The sequence below is a fragment of the Pinus tabuliformis genome, chromosome 1_2 (genome assembly GCF_031772625.1).
Source record: "Pinus tabuliformis cultivar Carrire ecotype Pingquan chromosome 1_2, CPIR1, whole genome shotgun sequence".
In the NCBI taxonomy this organism is placed as follows: Eukaryota; Viridiplantae; Streptophyta; class Pinopsida; order Pinales; family Pinaceae; genus Pinus; species Pinus tabuliformis.
The window spans coordinates 587,303,859-587,324,981 of record NC_142298.1 but is presented as its reverse complement, the minus strand read 5'-3'; the positions used below and the strand labels follow the sequence as shown (position 1 = coordinate 587,324,981).

General features: G+C 35.4%; 1 pseudogene; it reads left to right on the top strand.

The window, feature by feature from the left end:
- Nucleotides 1–13,618: 13,618 nt before the first annotated feature.
- LOC149207020 (aspartic proteinase PCS1 pseudogene) lies at nucleotides 13,619–14,200 on the top strand (annotated as a pseudogene).
- Nucleotides 14,201–21,123: the final 6,923 nt, after the last annotated feature.

Sequence of the window (21,123 nt, the reverse complement as noted above, 5' to 3'; positions counted from 1 at the left end):
GAACAAGGAGTATGAGGATAGTTATTTTACTGTGTCAACCTCATTAAAAAATGAAACAACTCCCATGAGGATAGTTCCTTGTCTTGTGTCAACCTCGTTAAAAAATGAAACCAAGGATATGAGGATAGTTCTTTTACTGTGTCAACCTCGTTAAAAAATGAAACAGGCCCATGAGGATAGTTCCTTGTCTTGTGTCAACCTCGTTAAAAAATGAAACCAAGGGTATGAGGATAGTTCCTTGTCTTGTGTCAACCTCATTAAAAAATGAAACAACTCCCATGAGGATGGTTCTTTGTCTTGTGTCAACCTCGTTAAAAAAATGAAACCAAGGATATGAGGATGGTTCTTTTACTGTGTCAACCTCATTAAAAAAATGAAACATCTCCCATGAGGATAGTTCCTGGTCTTGTGTCAACCTCATTAAAAAATGAAACAAGGAATATGAGTAGAGTTCCTTGTCTTGTGTCAAGCTCATTAAAAAATGAAACAAGGTCCCAAGTTCCAAGTCGAGTCTTTGAGTAGATCTCATAAAATCCCAGTCGAGTCTTTCACTTGATCTCGTAAAAGAACCTTCATTCCATCCACCTAATAGCCACGAGTAGTCTACTTAGGTGAATGTAATGAAGCTTGGGGGGCATGCACCTAATGGTAAAGTTAAGTTTCCTTGTAGGTTATGTGAAGGGAATCACCCCATTCACCTTTGTCCCTATCTGGACAAAGCCAAAAGGTGTTGGATAACCGTCCTGCTTCACCGCAGCGACTTCCATCTGGTTACAGCAGACTCTCCCTTTCATCATGATGGGGGCATGTAAACCAATCTCAAGCATAGTTTTTTGTTTTAAGCTTGCGTAAAAATGAAATTGAATCCAAGCATAGTTTTTGTTTCAAGCTTGTGTAAACATGAAACTGAACCCAAGCATAGTTCCCTATGGTTCAAGCTTGTGTAAAAATGAACCCATTTCCATTTTTAACCCTTGTGATTTCCATTCTATCAACCTCTTCCATCAGATGAGCCTTGGTTCTTTCTCCATCCATCATCACTATCTGCTTGGCCGATCATACGCTTTCACTTGGTTTTTTTACCCTTTTTGAGGGACAGTTGCAATGAGTGGTCTTATTAGCTAACCCCTTCACATCAATCAACATGTTTTGAGAATTTCCAACATCACCAGAACCAGATGCTATCCTAAACACCACTTTTTCCTCAAAATGGAGTCCTCTTTAAGCTCTTTTCAAACTCTCTAAACATGAAAAGATTTTCGAGTGCTTGTACTTTCCAGCTCATTAACGGATTGGAAATAATATCTCTCTTGTATTATTTTACGCTTTTTCGGACTTTAGAGATTAATCTACGAAAAAGAACTTTTGGAGTTTCCTTTTCGTCCCTTTTCAAACTCTATAAACATGAAAATTATCGAGTTATCTTTGTCGTTAAACTCGTTAAAAACATCAAATAGCGACAAACTTGTCCATCTAGACAAGACCGAATTTCACCTTCGCTAGACTCGTTAAAACATCAAATAGTGATGGATTCACACGAAGGGTGGAATTATACAACAAGAATATGTTATCCTCCTCAAGCTTGAAAAAAATAAAGAGGTACTGCTCAGCAATGACTGGGGAAGATTGGAAAAAGGGGAAAACACTTTATGGTAGCAAGTCACTCTTGAACATGACACTTTCACCTCATCATCATGACTATGTGGGGTGGGTCATTCAGCTTAATGGTTATCACATCGTTGGTCTATCATACCATCCATTATTTTGTTTTGGGTCAATGCTACCAATTCATTTTAGTGTCGCTGACATGTTCAAGAGAAGTCATTCAGTTAAAACTTCATCATTTGCAATACCATAAACCTTCATTTTCATGACCGCCATTCCTAAACCTTCTGTCATCAGTCAATTTTTCTTCTCCAAAATAATTTACCTCGTTTCATGTCGTTGATGTGGTGTAATATCCCTCCCCTTAATAATAAATAATAAATAATAATATAATAATAAATAATAAATAATACAACTAAATAATAATAATATAAATAATAAATAATAAATCACTTAATAATAAATAATAAAAATAATAAATCATAAATGTTAAATAATAAATGATATTTAAAAATATACAAGAAAATAAATAAAAATAATAAAAATAAAAATAGTAATAACTATACTAAAACTCTAAATCAGAATAAATAGAAATAAAACAAGAAAACTATCAAAAAGAAGGAAATAAAACAAGAAAGCTAAAAATCAAAAGAAAAGTAAAGAAATAAAACAAGAAAGCTAAAAATCAAAAGAAAGTTGCATGTAGACACATGGAGTGTGTGCATGTGGTTCCCCTTCCAATGTTGTTCTATTTAATAGATGGTGAGGAAGATAAGAGGCATTCCTGCATTCCATCCTTCCGAGATTCTATCTTTCATTCTCTTGGGAGAATGGTGTTTTAAGACTTAGGAGTCACTGGCAGTAGTACGTTGATTGAGGGCTCGGGGGTGGCCAGTTGTAGCAAATCCTTGCACAATTGAGCCTACGGTTGGGTGGAGAGTCGTCCCCAAAACCTTGTTGTAGTAAGCCTACTTCTACGACAGGTAAGCATTATTCTTAGTTGAATTTAATGTTAATTAGAAAAGTTAATTAGATATTTATTTTTGGACTGTTACATATGGTATCAGAGCGAGATTTTAACTCTATTGGACCATTGGATTTTTATATTATTGTCCTCCAATAATTATACAAATTTTTAATCCAAAATTATATGTAGTAAGCTTTATTCTTTTATAGTACCATGGTTGTTGCTATAATGATCTTAAATCTATGCAAGCTTCTCTCCCAAGGTTATTTGTCGTGCTGCTCTGTGGATTAAGCCGTGTGATGATTGGCAAACGCCATTTCTGGAGTATAAACTGAGTTTGAATTTTTATAAATTTTAAAAATCCGTAATGCATATTACTCCTTAGTGTAGCACATCACATGTCTCACAGACTTGTAACTCGGAGTTTGATTGATTATTAATTGATAGACGAGACGAAAGTCCTTGAATTAATTAAAAATTTGGTTACATGTTATTGTCATTCTTAAAGTTGTAGGTTTCGGAATTTAAAAGCTGTCGCTTTCAGAGTGAGCCTGGTGTGCAGATTGTTTGGCTTGCAACTACTCAAAACGAATAAGAAAGTTGCCGTCGATGGACCCGCAATACCAACCAGTACCAACAACTTGTTAATAAATATTTAAAAACACCTTAACCACTCAATTGTATATTCATTTCCCGTTTATCTTTTATATTTTAATAATAAAAAATTAACGTTATTGAGGATTAAGGGGTTGAAAATATAATTCTCACTTCTAGTGTGGGAATAGAGGAAAGTTAAAGGAATAATCATATATAATGAATAATATGCACGTAAATAGTGATATATGTTGATAATGAAAAAATATTTGTAACGCATCTCAAAAAAATAATGATGTGTATGAAAGTTAGGAAGAATAATTATATATAAATAATAATATCCAGTTAAATGGTAATATATATTTTAGCCCACGGGGCTTTGGATTGACGGTGAATGAGTGCGCTGTTAAGGCACTCCTTGCGATAGGTCACTGGTTCAATTCCCTGTGGGTACTTAGTTTAGTCTTAACCTAGAAAAAATATATATATATATATTTAAAAGATGGGAAAATATTTTGATTAAAAGAAATATATTATCTTATTTTTTGTAAAAGAGTTTTTTTAATTAAAAAAAATTATATAGAAAGTGAATATGGAGACACGGGAGGTATGCTTATAATTAAAGTTAGGATTTTGGCAAGTGGCTTTTTTTTAAATTGTTAATTATTTTATATAAAATATATAAATTATTATATTATTTTTAATATAAGATATTTTTAAGGGGAATATTTATATATAGGGATGTTTACAATGAAAGGTTAAGATAAATAAAAAAATGAGATGGATTTATGGAGACTATTGGGCATATTGAAATAATATTGGGTCCAGATTTTTGTGTGAGTTATTTCATAGAGATAAGCAACTTTTCCTTAGACATGGGCTGGTGTGGAAGAATTCATTTCTCCGTGAACATTAACAACTATTTACACCTGTTTACTTAGGTTCTTTTCCACATAAGCATCTATCTAGTACCTTGTCAAGAACAAACGTATTGGCTATATTTGTGTAATGGTATCGTTTTGTTGTCAATTCTCATCTTTTTAGCCAATTGTTGTATTTGTTGCTTCTTTCTCTTCCTTTTTCCTTCTTGTTCTTTTATCATGAACCCATTTCGATCAAAGAGGGTACAGAAATCCTTGCAATAGGAGATTTACAATTAGGAAATCTTAGGCTGCTATGCAGTGACCGAGGGATATCTATTCGTCAAAAGTCGCCCAAGACCATATACCAGGTTTGAAAAAAGTTCGGCAGGGTCTCAAAGAGGGGAAGATTCGGAAAATTCAGGATCTCGAAAAATGTTTGAAAGTTTCACGAAAGATTTTGAGTATGTGGAACATTTATAATATTATACTTGGAACCATACATATTACTCAGAAATTCCAATAATTGAAGCATGCACTATTTCTTTTGCTATTAAAATGTTCTTTTACGTTATGTTTTGTTGCATTTGTCGAGAAAAGGTTCAGAAGTTTAGTTAAGACTGGTTCTGCGGGTAGGGTTTGGAGTCTGGTCAAACCTCAGCCAGGTCTAGCAGCCAGCCGAACCTGGGAACTAAGCTCTCAAGGCTTGCACCTACCACATTAGTATGAGGGAACAAAACCGGTGTTGCTACATAAACATTATTTCACATCTGGCAAAGAATCAGTGATCGACTAGTCCAATTATCGGATATCGTTAAAAATAAAGATATGAATAAGCATTTTCCAGGACAACGCGGACTTGTCACAGGGATATTGGAATCCTCATGTGTAGATTTCTTAGGAATCATCATGTGGATATGTATAATTCAAAGTTCCAGAATGAACAGGCTAATTATCCTGGTATTGTTTCGATCCTTATGTTGTAATTAAGGAATGTAAAACCCGGTAGCTATTAAAGCTTTGTTAAGGGTTTGATATGGTGTTGCCTTCGCAGGTGCACTTGCAGGCGGACCATCTTATTAATAAAATGATTTTATTTTGTCTTTTGGGGAGGGATAACCTTCCCAGTCATCCGATCCGGTTTTGGGCCGGGTGGCGGTGTCTCTTCTTGTTTATGGTGTGGAATATTTCTTTCGCTGTTTGATTTCTTAAAACCCCTTAGAGTAATCATTTAATGGTCATAAGAATCTCAAGATACATTCAATAAATTTGTTTAACAATTTATTTTGTTAAAAGCAATGCATTTAATTTTTTTTAACATCTTTCTTCTAACATAAGTTATGATTGCTTAAACAGATACTCAAAATATTTCACTCTACAGCACAAAATTTCAAATCATGAATCTATGGAATTAATATTGGTGTGACATATAATGATTTTATTTCGAAAATCAAAGTACCTTCTTAACAGAATAATTCCACCAACATTGAGACAATTCTCTAAGTTTTATTCTGACATCATTAGTACCTTCTAATTCATGTTTCCATGGTTTATACTACAAAAATTTGTAATTGTTGATAGTTTATGGTTTAATTATGGTTTAAGTATTGTGATTGTTGATAAATTATGATAAAAACATATCTTATTAAACTCATAACTCAAAACCATATAACAAAGTGAAAATCTAAATGAGCCACATAATTAAAGATATAGTTTTATTATGACTCATTAATTCATTGGAAAGTATATAATCTTTTAATCTTGGATACTGATAATCTACCCATAATTGACGATGTATAATTCTCTAAAATATTGCACTATTGAAATGGTATACTGGTATGTTTTTTGTAACAAATCTTTTGTAAGGACCACATCTAGACTATCCAGTGTAAGGACCACATCCAGACTATATACATATCTTTTTCTTTTATTTTTTTTTTTTTTTTTTAAATCACAACAAAATGCAACTAGAAGAGAAACACATTAGGAATTCATTTCAAGAAACATATCATAACATTTACATACAATTAACTAAGACCAAAATAGTATTGCAACACATGTGTACCGTTCACCAGAAGACGAGACTCCATTTGCTTTGTTGTTGCTAGTATTCCTTGTTGTCGGTCACCTCCATGAATAAATGGTGATGTACTTGATCCGAATGCTATGACCCACTTGTTAACCTCCCAGCCTACTCCTTGGGTACTCTTCTTCCCCGTGGACCCCCGAGCTGCAATGGGGTTGTACAATGGAGAATTGTAATAGCTGGTAGAGGAGAGCACTCCTTGGCCTCTCTAAAATCCTCTACCTCACCAAACTCACTATAGGATCGTAATCACTGCTTTGACATCATCTCATCCATCCAACAATACGGTTCCCAAAGTCTCTTCTCTCATGGTTTGCCCCTTCTTTTATAGGAGTCCTCATAGGTGACACTTGGCATGTCATGCATAATTAGTTATTTTTTTATAATTCAATAGCTTGATTATTCACCCACCCAAGTGTCACTCTCTCATCAAGGGTCTCCCAAAATTATTTACTTAAATTTTAATTTAAAATTAATATTTTCCTCACCTCAACAAGATTCCTATTTCTTCTCATAGTTTCCTCTTTATCCCCCATTTTATTCCTTGATTTGGGTTCATTACTAAAGTCAATTAATGAGTCAAGATTTGATCCCCTATCTACCCCCCTAATTTAACTCAAGTTATCTCTTAGATGGATATTCTTATGTTGGTTGTTGCCACATGGAGGTTCTCTACATTTCTCTAAATTTAATTTATTATTCTTATTTTAATTCACCTTCTTATTTTCTTAATTAGGTTTAATTAGTTTAGGATTAATCTTTATCCTTAAAATTATATCCCTCTTTCTCCTTTTACCTAATTAAACCACATAATCTACCTAGTATTTTCCAACATGGGAAGGGTAGAATTTTTAAGGTAATCTATTTTATTTCTTCCTATGCTCCTCTTAACCCAAGTTTTATTTTTGATATAATTACCTCGGTTTCTAACATCATTTACCCTTGATGTAAATTTACCTAGTTTTCATTTCTTGATTATATTTATTAATTTATTTATTTTTAATGATTCCAAGGTGCCAAGTTTGGGTCGTGCCCTTCAAGAACTTCCCTTGAAGCTCCAAGGTTGCCACACCTAACAATTTATTTGTGATGTCAAGGGTGAAAAGTTGGTTGTGCCCTTCAAGAAAGTCCCTTGAAGTTCCAAGGGTGCCACGCCTAACATTTTATTTGTGATTCCAAGGGTGCCAGGTTGGTCGTGCCCTTCAAGAAATTCCCTTAAAGTTCCAAGGGTGCCACGCCACTTGCCCTTCAAGCATTCAGTGACTACGAGGGGAAAATATAGGTGCAACATTATAGACCGCTATCATCTCTTATGTTTCCTGCTATAGTGAGACTAATGGTGTCAGGGATCAAGGAATCCGCCTTGATGCGCGCCCCCCGGTAAAATCCTCATGAGCGACCCAACTTGGGGACCTGCCCTCATGGCATCGTGATCTTCAAGGCGAAGGTGTTTCAACCCTTCCAGCCCAAGTCACGGCGGGAGTGCTAGTGGTTGAGATCAGGGACACTGTCCCACCCCTCCCATGTAGTTCCATCCACTTGAACAACCCCATCACCCATATGTGAGTCATTCGGCCAAGCAACTAATTTGTGCCTACAACCACTAACATATCATCAGAATATAGATAAACATATATAGCAGGTTTCAAAATTGACTTAGAATTTCAAAGATCAATTAATATAATTTTTCATCAAACCAGGTGTCGTCAACTCGTCATATTCTAGTGCCTCTGGTGGTTTCCTGCCATACGCAATAATCATCAATAACAAGGTTTCTCAGTGTTGGCCATTGTTATAATAACATCATCGCCATCACCTAGTCATTCGCATCATTGTTCATTGTGAACTAGAACTAATGCAAGTAGGTAACATAGGGGACACATCCATCATGGCTATCATCATCATAACATCAATGAAAACATACCTATCCATCAAAGTTATCATCATCATGATATCAATAAAGAACAAACATAACCATTTATACCACAATCGTCATAATATTAATAGATAACATGCATAACCATTAATGTTATCTTCATCATACTATCAATGGAGATCATACATAAACATCACAACCACTAATATCACAACCAATAATAATAGAGTCATGTGTCCGGATCCTCAACCTAAGGTCCTCAAAAATAAAGTGTGGGCCTTAAGGCTAAATAAATGTTAATCTCATATCATTGTCCGTCAACTAGAGTGGGGCACTACATACACCCCCTCTTAATAAGAGGCTTCGTCTCGAAGTCCTTGGAATAGGTAAGGAAAATGGTGACGCATCTCCTCGGCATCCTCCCAACTAGTTGAATTAGGACTATAATTGTCCCACTGGACCTTAACTTGGTCCACTAACCATCATCTAATTTGCAAAGTTTGTTGGTCCAGTATGCAAACTGGTTCAGCCATCACTGTTCCCTTGACCGAAACCTGCAAAGGACCGAATTCAATAACATGCGAAGGATATGAAATATAATGACGTAAAATAGAAACATGAAACACATCATGCATACATGCTAAATATGGAGGTAAGAATGGCCTATATGCCACCGACCCTTTCCTTTCTAAGATTTCAAAAATTCTGACAATGAAGTCCATTGATATAACCTCCCCTTTAGATTTTGGTATCTCATGGGGTTGCAATAATCATGTTGGATGTCTGTGTTCAACTTTTACTCGTTGACACTCTAAGCATCATGCTACCAAATTCACGATGTCCTTCTTCATCCCTTTCCAAAGAAGAGTGGTTATAGGTTTGCACTCATCTTCTTAACACCAGGGTGTATACTGTGTGATGTGCTTCATTTTAGATTATATGGCATATATCTTCATTTGGTGGTACATATATCCTTCCTCGAAATCATAGTAGCCCATCATTATCAAGGGAGTATTCTTCATATTTTGGGACCCTCATTTAATCCTCTCTCAAACTTTTGCTAACCTCCTGATACCAGGTGTCTTTAACTTGTAAATCAAGTAGTTTCTCTCTCAAATTTGTCTTTACTGAAAATATCTGAGGCCTCCTAGTTAAAGCATTAGCCATCCTATTTACCATTCCTTTTATGTAAGTGATATCAAAATCATATTCACTAATTGGCTCAGACCATCATCTTTGTCTTTCATTTAAGTGATCTTGAGTGAATATGTGTTGTAACCCACAATGGTTAGTCTTAAGATCAAACTTCCTTCCTAAAAGGTAGTGTCTCCAAATCTTTAGTGCATAAACAATTGTTACCATTTCTAGATCACGGGTTGTGTAGTTTTCCTCATGGGTTCTAAGTTTCCTTGATACATAAGCTAGTACTCTTCCCTCTTGCATCAACACACAACCTAACCCCTCCTTGGAGGCGTCAGTGCAAACCAAAAATTCTTGTTCCATATCTTGCATCTTCAAAATTGGTGTTGTCGTTAATAACACCTTTAACCTTTGGAATGCCTCTTCACATTTTTCAGTCCAAACGAATTTCTTGTTCCTTCTTTGGAGCTCGGTAATGGGGCTTGTGATCTTTGAAAACCCTTCAACAAATCTATGATAATACCCTGCCATGCCCATGAAACTTCGTATTTCATGAACATTGGTTGGTGTTGGCCATTCCATGATGGCCTCAATCTTTACTGAGTCTACTACGATACCATCCCCAGAGATAATGTGCCTAAGATAATGAATCTTCGTTTGGTAAAAGAAACACTTTGAAAACTTCCCGTATGATTGGTTTTCTCTAAAACATTGTAGAACTATCCTCAAGTGTTTGTCATGTTCTTCTAGGGTCTTTGAGTAGATCAAAATATCATCGATAAATACTAGTACAAACTTGTCTAAGTAATCCCGAAATATTTTGTTCATCCAACTCATGAAAACACCCGAGGCATTTGTCAGTCCAAAGGGCAAAACTACAAATTCATAATGCCCAAATCTTGTCTTAAAGGCTGTGTTCGGGATATCTTCTTCCTTGATTCTTAACTGATGATATCCCGACCTCAGATCTGTCTTTGAAAACATAGTTGCCCCCCTCATTTGTCCAAACAATTCATCTATCTTTGGTAGAGGGTATTGATTTTTTTTATTTTTTTTTCGTCACTTTGCTCAACTGGCAGTAATCAATGCACAGTCGCCAAGACCCATCCTTCTTCTTAATGAAAATCACAGGGGCTCCCCACGGAGATATGCTAGGTCGTATGAACCCCAAGTCCAACAGTTCCTTTAATTGGATCTGCAATTCCTTTAGCTCAAGAGCCGACATACGATAGGGTGCCTTTGCAATAGGCTCAATGCCTAGTTTAAGGTTGATGGTGAGATCAATTTCCCCCATTTTTTTTTTTCTTTAGGTAGCCCGAGTGGTTAAGTTGGGTCAGCACTTTGTTTAATCAGATAATGTTACAGATATTAATCCAAGAAACTTAATCTTAAGATAGGAGAACTATCTTAGACCTTATCATTTTGTTGAGATCACATTTCATATTAGGAAGCTAACTAGCTGGAGAGAATCTCTCAACCAGTTAGACCTTAACAACCTTTTGACTAATAAAACATACTCCTTCGTGTAGAGCCTAGAACTCTAACAATGATGACCATTATACTCATCATACACATAGACAACTAGTAGTTACATATTCTATCAATTTCATAGTCAAAATACTTCATATATAAAATTTATCTTCATTTAACTTTATATCTTTAAAATAAATCTAAATTTTTATCAGTTTAAAAATATTAAATGTTTCTTCTTTAGAGGTTATATCTCTACCATTCAATTAAATTCTAAAATTATATTTCAAAATAAACACTGAACGAGTTTCAAAATGGACCTTAACCATAGTTTTCCTTAATTCTCCCTTTAATGTTTTATTTTTTTCTTACCTAGTATTCTATGATAAACTTGTAAACTCTTTTTTTTGTATTTGACAACACTGTGTTTTCCATTTTTCTTATCAATACATCATTTGAATTGGAAACTTGGGAGGGTTTTAGCCTACATCATTTGAATTGGAAACTTGGTTATTTCAGGGTTCTAGTCTCATGGATACGTTTCTTTTTCACTCTTACATCTTTAATCCAACTTCATTTCCTCATGCAAAGATAATTATTTTAAGAAAATTTCATTTAAAAAAAAAAAGATGATCCTTTTAAATAACACTTCGCCATAGATGGTGAAGCCTCTCACTGGAACTTCTAACATCATGGTTTTAAACAACACTCTCTATTACAAGAAATATGCAAATTCAAAATGTCAAAAGAAATAAGTTGATACGTAAAAATGTAAGGAAAGTACAAAATTGCACATACCAGTGGATGAGGATAAGATGTGATTTGACGTGATTGGTGTTTGTGGCCTTTGCCTCATACTTAAAATGTATACATCAAATTATCAAAAATGACGTGGTCGCATTTCTCATCTCCTAGAAGAACCCATCCTAAATATTTTATTGGATATATTAATAATGAATAAAATCATAGTGTACTAAGTCCAACATTGGAGGGAGCGTAAAAATTGGATAGAGCTTACGTGATCTAAAAGCTTGCTCTTGTTCTATTTGATGAGGATAACCATGAAAAATGTCTGTATTCAAAAACTGTTTTATTTTGATTGTGATGAAGAGTTTTGTATTTGTGACCTTTTTCTCAGACTTGACAAAAAGTATACATAAAATATCAAAATAATGTGTTCACATTTCTCATTTCTGAGCAGACAAAAAAAACCATCCTAAATATTTTTTTCATATTTAAGGATGAGGTTGAATTGCTTGTACATTTAATAACACCCTAAAATGCTCCCTTAATGCTCCCTTAACATGACAGATACTCCTTATCACATATAATATAATAATAAAGTATTTAACGTATAATATATAATATTAACCTATAACATTTAAATCTTTAAATATACGCCGAGACAACCGCCACCCAAAAAAAATCCCAAATCTTTATTTCTACAGATTCCAATAAAATATTAAAATAAATAAACTCCAAGACAACACAAGATCACTTAAATATTTTTATGCTTAATGATAATTGATATTGGAATTTAATGGCAATGCTTATGTTTCAAAGGAACCCGTCAACCATCGTCCTGCTCAATAATGCGAATCCAAAGAAATTTTAGGAATATATTTCTCAATTTCATGTCATTAATCCTCTCTTTATTTATTAATTTTCAGCCAAAGTCCATTTAATTGCAACTTTTACCAACGTATGAATCATGGATGGCTAATAAAACGAAAAATATCTTCCAGTAGTAGTTGAGAGACCTCTAATTCTGTGCCATTAATTATTTTATGGTGGGAGATATGCTGGAATACCAACTTCACAAAATAGTAGTGTTCTAGGCATAAGGAACTATTATTATAAACCCCTGGAAAAAGGCACTGTCATTAAGTATATATCATCCATAAGAGCAGAGAAAGGCTACTTACTTGTATATAGCTCCTTAATGTGGTGCCGAATTTGAATTGTATGTAGCAGATTGCGTGTATCTTGCGAGGACTGGTTTCAGTAATGTTTTTTTGTTTTGTTTTTTTTCTAGGCTAGATTCAAAGATAATTTGTGACAATTACAATAATAAGGGCTGAGCATCTAGAGGTCGCTGAGACTACAAGTATCCGGGATCCCGGCCAACCGTCATATTCCTTATGAGAGTGATATTGTTAATCCCACACGACTAGAGACGTAGAGATCTTATCATTTTGTTGTACCCTGATTCGGATAATTGAGGCAATCCACATCTAAAGCGCCAAAACACGGAGAAATTTGAATCTTCAATCCAATCAATTTATGTCAAATAATTACTCAAATCTCTAAGGTCTCGCCCAAATCTCATATGCAAAGCATTGCTGGCATAATTAATTAATAATTATGGATTTCTGAGGGTGAAACTAATTCAACTTATTTTCTATCTGCGAGATTTTCATGGCACGATTTCTTATTTCCCCAACACGTCGATGCCATGAGATAAGAAGCAACTACTGTCAGTTGGAAACGAAATCTATCATATTTCCATACATAATATGCATGGCATCAAAATGATCCATTTAAGAGTCCGAACGATGTGGGATTCGAGAGAAAGGAATGCAGGAACGAAATTCGACGGCAAAGCGACAACGTAATGGAGGCGCCTTCGGAAATCTTAAAGGAGTAATTTCAATCCAAAATCAGAATGAAAGGACAGAATTTGACCTCAACAGAACCCAAAATATTGCTTGGAGGTGAATTCCTAGCATGAGAGATCAAGCTTTGGAGGCGACTCACATACTTTTTAAGGAGAGCGTTTCTAGAATTTTATACATTTGTTAATTGATCTCAAGTTCATATGCACAACTCATTGGAAAAATCGATACATGCCACTGATTTGGCTTTACGTAGGGTGGATTAACGTTGAGGGAGAGAGTAATGAATTGATGAAGCAAAGCGAAATGCTACTCATACATCCATGATCCATCAGCAGCCAACGGTTGGGTTGAATTTGTGACGCCAAACGTCTTTGTCATTTCACGTGCGCATACGCTGATAGCATGGACGTGGAGGGAAACCTTGCCAGCAATGTGGTTAGCCTTCTGCCTTCGAACAGAAGGGCAACTACTCTCCGAATTCCTGGCTTTGTGCTCGGTTGCGCCTCCTCGGCGCTGGCGAGCACGTCGGCTTTGATGGGTCTCAACCGTGGGGCCTTATCCTTCGTTTCTCAACTATGCACCATCAATATTCCACCCAAATTCTCATACTGTATCGCCGATCGTTTCCATTCTCCGGATTCTCCAGGACTCCTTTACTTCGGAAATTCTCCTTTTGCCAAATATTTGCACTACACGCAGCGCTTCACAATAGCTCTTCCGCTACCGTATTTCAACAGAGCAGCCTACAGCGTTAGGTTGGAGAGCATCAAGGTTGGAAACAAGCTTCTCCCCATCCCCAAGTCCGTGTTTCTGCCAGACCACACGGGCGCAGGTCAGACCATGATCGACTCCGAAATTCAGTACACATTTCTTGTGGGGGAGGCGTATAATCAGCTGAAGCGGGAATTTGCGCCGCAGAACCACGTGCTCTTAATGAAACCCATGGGCGAAAATTTTGTGTTTCAGGGAGCTATGGATCTCTAATACTGTTGGGTCAAATTTTCTTAGGCCCTTACATAGATTTTGAAATTTCCGTTAAAAAGCACAAACATAGTGGTTTGTTTGTTTTTAAGATTTTGGATTCTCCATGGCAAATTTTATGATATTTATTTTATTTACATAAATAAATGGTCAGATTTTCCTTGAAAAGCACAACCATAGTTGCTGGTTTTTTTGGTTTTTTTTTTTTTTCTTGGAGATTTGGACTCTCCACTGAAAATTTTATGATATTTATTTATTTACTCAGATTTCGAAACTTATAAGAAAGATCTCTGGATACGCTAATTTGCTTTGTTCCTGGCTAAGATCTCGTTTCCCACCAATTCCCTCAGTATATAAATTGCTTTTCCCTTTTATTTTATTTTTATGGTTAAATTAGTGAACATGAAGGTGACGCCCGAACAAATAAAGGATGATTAACTAACACGCAATCATACACAATTAGTTTTCTCTTTTCACTGCCAAAGCCGATAGCAACGTCTAACCACAAAAATGCTAATACACGGACAAGCAATCATGGCCAAGCCAATAACTTCAGGGTGTTGAGAGTTGTGCTTTGGTATACAATGCACGCTGTGAAAATGACAGAGGAATTGTAGAAATCGCTCTAAACCCCGATTATCTCAACTGAGAGACGCCATGAGCACTCAACAATGACTACTATGGTAATTAAAACAAACATTTTTGAGGGGGAAAAACAGAAATCATCATTGCTCAGGTTTGGAATAGCAACTGCAACATCATAAATGTAGTAGATATTGAACAAAACTAGTCATGCATGTATGCATGGGCCAATAGGTCTCAAGGGTTCAACATAGCTCTGATACCAAGTGTAAGGACCACATCTAGACTATTCAGTGTAAGGACCACATCCAGACTATATACATATCTTTTTTCTTTTGTTTTTTAATTTTTTTTTAAAATCACAGAAAAATGCAACTAGAAGAGAAACACATTAGTAATTCATTTCAAAAAACATATCATAACATTTACATACATTTAACTAAGACCAAAATAGTATTGCAACACATGTGTACCGTTCACCAGAAGACGAGACTCCGTTTGCTTTTCTGTTGCTAGTATTCCTTGTTGTCGGTCACCTCCGTGAATAAATGGCGATGTACTTGATCCGAATGCGATGACCCACCGGTTAACCTCCCAGCCTACTCCTTGGGTACTCTTTTTCCCCGTGGACCCCCGAGCTGCAATGGGGTTGTACAATGGAGAATTGTAATCGCTGGTAGAGGAGAGCACTCTTTGGCCTCTCTAAAATCCTCTACCTCACCAAACTCACTATAGGATCGTAATCACTGCTTTGACATCATCTCATCCATCCAACAATAGGGTTCCCAAAGTCCCTTCTCTCATGACTTGCCCCTTCTTTTATAGGAGTCCTCATAGGTGACACTTGGCATGTCATGCATAATTAGTTATTTTTTTATAATTCAATAGCTTGATTATTCACCCACCCAAGTGTCACTCTCTCATCAAGGGTCTCCCAAAATTATTTACTTAAATTTTAATTTAAAATTAATATTTTCCTCACCTCAACAAGATTCTTATTTCTTCTCCTAGTTGCCTCTTTATCCCCCATTTTATTCCTTGATTTGGGTTCATTACTAAAGTCAATTAATGAGTCAAGATTTGATCCCCTATCTACCCCCCTAATTTAACTCAAGTTATCTCTTAGATGGATATTCTTATGTTGGTTGTTGCCACATGGAGGTTCTCTACATTTCTCTAAATTTAATTTATTATTCTTATTTTAATTCACCTTCTTATTTTCTTAATTAGGTTTAATTAGTTTAGGATTAATTTTTATCCTTACAATTATATCCCTCTTTCTCCTTTTACCTAATTAAACCACATAATCTACCTAGTATTTTCCAACATGGGAAGGGTAGAATTTTTAAGGTAATCTATTTTATTTCTTCCTATGATCCTCTTAACCCAAGTTTTATTTTTGATATAATTACCTCGGTTTCTAACATCATTTACCCTTGATGTAAATTTACCTAGTTTTCATTTCTTGATTATATTTATTAATTTATTTATTTTTAATGATTCCAAGGTGCCAAGTTTGGGTCGTGCCCTTCAAGAACTTCCCTTGAAGCTCCAAGGGTGCCACACCTAACAATTTATTTGTGATGTCAAGGGTGCAAAGTTGGTCGTGCCCTTCAAGAAAGTCCCTTGAAGTTCCAAGGGTGCCACGCCTAACATTTTATTTATGATGCCAAGGGTGCCAGGTTGGTCGTGCCCTTCAAGAAATTCCCTTGAAGTTCCAAGGGTGCCACGCCACTTGCCCTTCAAGCATTCAGTGACTACGAGGGGAAAATATAGGTGCAACATTATAGACCACTATCATCTCTTATGTTGCCTGCTATAGTGAGACTAATGGTGTTAGGGATCAAGGAATCCGCCTTGATGCACGCCCCCCAGTAAAATCCTCATGAGCGACCCAACTTGGGGACCTGCCCTCATGGCATTGTGATCTTCAAGGCGAAGGTGTTTCAACCCTTCCAGCCCAAGTCACGGCAGGAGTGCTAGTGGGTGAGATCAGGGACACTGTCCCACCCCTCCCATGTAGTTCCATCCACTTGTACAACCCCATCACCCATATGTGAGTCATTCGGCCAAGCAACTAATCTGTGCCTGCAACCACTAACATATCATCAGAATATAGATAAACATATATAGCAGGTTTCAAAATTGACTTAGAATTTCAAAGATCAATTAATATAATTTTTTCATCAAACCAGGTGTCGTCAACTCGTCATATTCTAGTGCCTCTGGTGGTTTCCTGCCATACGCAATAATCATCAATAACAAGGTTTCTCAGTGTTGGCCATTATTATAATAACATCATCACCATCACCTAGTCATTCACATCATTGTTCATTGTGAACCAGAACTAATGCAAGTAGGTAACATAGGGGACACATCCATCATGGCTATCATCATCATAACATCAATGAAAACATACCTATCCATCAAAGTTATCATCATCATGATATCAATAGAGAACAAACATAACCATTTATACCACAATCGTCATAATATTAATAGAGAACATGCATAACCATTAATGCTATCTTCATCATACTATCAATGGAGATCATACATAAACATCACAACCACTAATATCACAACCAATAATAATAGAGTCATGTGTCCGGATCCTCAACCTAAGGTCCTCAAAAATAAAGTGTGGGCCTTAGGGCTAAATAAATGTTAATCTCATATCATTGTTCGTCAACTAGAGCGGGGCACTACATCTTTAATGCTGGTGTAACTACTCACCACCGGTTCATTTTACAACACAGTTTACATAGCACTTGATGTATTTGGATAATTGAAGTGGAAATTTGTCACCAATTAAAGTGCTCTAAAATAGTGAAATATGTTCCAATTTACAATGGATAAACTCTGATATCTTAGTCTCTTTAGATGATCATGGTTCACTAGCAATCTATTCATTATTTTACTCTTCAAATTTGATCTAAAAAAAATAGAGATAACGTTCCTTGAATGTTGATCATACTATTCACTAATTGGGTTGGATTGTTGTTCTCATTTCCCTTAGCGATAGCAGTTGCTTGGCATTTCTTGGGTATATCACTGCAAGAACACAACTCTCTCAATATGATCTTCTAACAAATTTAATTTTGCATTGCAATTGACATTCAGATTACATGTATCTGCTCATTTACTAAACATCATCAAGCTACCATTGAAGTTCCCTTCATTCTTGAGTGAATCAGTTGGGTTTTTCAGTATAAACCACAGGAGGGTATCTTTTAGTCTAAGTGGCAAATCGTATAAATTTGGATTAAAGTTCAGAAGTTGAGTATAATGTTACATGAGGTTAGTGATTCAAGGTTAATTGCATATAATGGTCAAAGTTGTCTAAGGAGAAATGGAAAGGAGAAACTTGCAAATTTTTTGGATGATAACTAATGATAATTCATGTGATTATGGCCAACTTGGATTGTAGAGAAGAAGTATCACAACAGGGGTAAGAAATCAATAAGAAGAAACAACTGATTTTAGAACATAATGGAAGAATTGTTATAATCATGACTTGGTACTCTAAAGGTATCACTATAAGGTCTATCTAAGGATGATGCACATAAAGAAGAAAATATTGGCAATCAACTAATGAAGTTGAAAAATCATGGTAATAACGAAGGTCATTTTAAGGAACCTGGAAGGTATGATAAAATAGAATGATTGGAGAAGATAAGTTGTGTGCATAACAACATCTATAACAATGGGAGAGCCGCATTGTAAGTTTTCCATAGGTGACTAACTATATGAATAATTATGGATAACAAGATGAAGGATCAGGGAATTTTATTAGGTGAATGTCTTAAAACAGGATTACATTTGGTAGCCATCTTAATGAATTTATTTATCAAGGATTACCCAAGTTTGGAAATAGCAACAACATTTCCAAGGTATATCGGTGCTATGTTTAAAAGAGGAAGAAAAGAAACCACAATGACTGGAGGTGAGAAATTAAAGTCAAAATAGAATAAAGTAAAGAAATTTTCATTTTAAGCTAATAGACATGGAAGACTAGGATAAAAATATATAATAATATCTGGTAGGAGGAAATGAAGGGATGTTCTATCAAGAAGAAAGTTCTTTTAAAGGTATTGATGAGTAGAGCTAGAAACATGATTGGTAATGGTCATAATGATGATCTACATATTTTAAAAAAATGTGAAGGTGAAGTTGCATGATGACCAAATGATAATAAACGAGGAAGATATAGGAAGGAATGTTGCTAGAAATTTTATACGGATACCTTGAGAAGGATTGTGTACATAGTGACAAAAGAAGTAAAAGTCAATTAATAGAGATTGTACTTGACTCATTATTTCACAAGACTTCCCATAACATTAAAAGAGGTGGTTTCCACATAACACCTCACATATAAGTTTCCCATGGATAAAGATGGTAGTAGTGTTTCCAACTGTTTCAAAATCTAAAATAATGGAAACTGAATTTATGATAAAGAAATCAAGTGGTATTGAGATACGAACTTTACGAACTCGATGAGATAAGAAAATATTTGGTGGATGAAGTGCTAATTGTTAAATAAGTCAACATGGATCAACAAATCCTCATGATATAAAGATTAAATCATGATGAAATAGTGTTTATATGCAATTGCATATAGTGATATTGGAATCAATAAGCCAAAGGGTAAATGGATGTAAAATCAAGGGATTTTAATTTAAATAATGATGGTATCACTAGTAATATCTTAAACAATGAAATTCTCCAGAATTTCCTTGGGGAAGGAAGAATACATGACGAGAGATTAACACTCAAGATGATGAGGCTCATGTGAAATTTAATGATATACCATTGGTGTAAATGATCAACTACCTAGTAGAAAGAAGTCGAAATGATTATTGAAAAGTAATTGACAACTTGATGAAAACATATTGACAATGTTTCATGGTAGGAAGATAATGATTTACATATGGTTCTTATAGTGATAATGTATCCATATGATAATAGCGATATGCATAGGCATTATGACGTTATGTCAAGGTATATTGACATATTCATTTACTACGTGATGATAGGTATTTAATGTTCAATACTCATGATGGATATGATATGCACAATGTGGCTTAAGAGTTATGATGCTATGAGGCTTATTGACATGTGATTCATTTATGTGAAGTTATGATATGTCTTTGATGCAAATACGTTGATAATCTAACTTACGAGGGTATTCATAAGGTGAAGTATGCAATAATTGCCTACAAATTTATGATATGCATGAGCATGCAGTTCGTTATTAGTGATAATGTTGCGCTTAATAAAGATGAACGTTCTCATGGTGACATGCAAGAGTTGGCATGTGGATTATTTCCTATGATACTATGATGGTATGGTTAATGCATTGGATGCATGTTGAGATGTGATGATTCACAGGACTCCACAAATGGGCCGAGAGAGCCGGTTTATTTGATGATCTCGTGCGAGCCCATACGCACGAGGGAGAATACGTAACACCATATGGGTTGGGGACAAAACTCAATCAACACTACATATGCCAGTGGTTCCTTTGTCTTGTGTATAGCTCTTGATGGATAGCTCTAGAAGAGCTATGGGACCATCTTGAGGAGGCCAAGTGCCTGATGTTCTAGGCTTGGTGCCTGTTATTGGATTGGGATGCCGAAGTTTGGAAGGGATGTAAAGGACTTCGATGCCTGGGGTTGTGCACCTTAGTAGTTGTTGAGGGAGTGGGCCAGCCTTGCCAGATGCCCGGGGTCATTGAGTACCGGACCGGATGCCTGCCTTGGGGCAGATGAGGTCTGAGTCAGGCGCGAGCCTTGGGGCCAGCCTTGGACTAGGATACAGACCGGGTCAGGCTTAGCCTGGTGCCGAAAGTGGGAAAAAGGACAGAGATTCCTTGAGATTTCCCGGGGTGTTGGGGACTTTCGATGCCTGCTGGTTATACTAGTTCAGCAGAGGGTGTTGGCAATAGGAAGTAAATAAAATAATAAATAATAAATAATAAAAATAATACATAATACATAATTCAACATAACTTCGGGACGAAGTTCCTTAAAGGGGGAGAGTATGTAATATCCCTCCCCTTAATAATAAATAATAAATAAATAATAATAAATAATACAAATAAATAATAATAATATAAATAATAAATAATAAATCACTTAATAATAAATAATAAAAATAATAAATCATAAATGTTAAATAATAAATGATATTTAAAAATATACAAGAAAATAAATAAAAATAAAAATAGTAATAACTATACTAAAACTCTAAATCAGAATAAATAGAAATAAAACAAGAAAACTATCAAAAATAAGGAAATAAAACAAGAAAGTTAAAAATCAAAAGAATAGTAAAGAAATAAA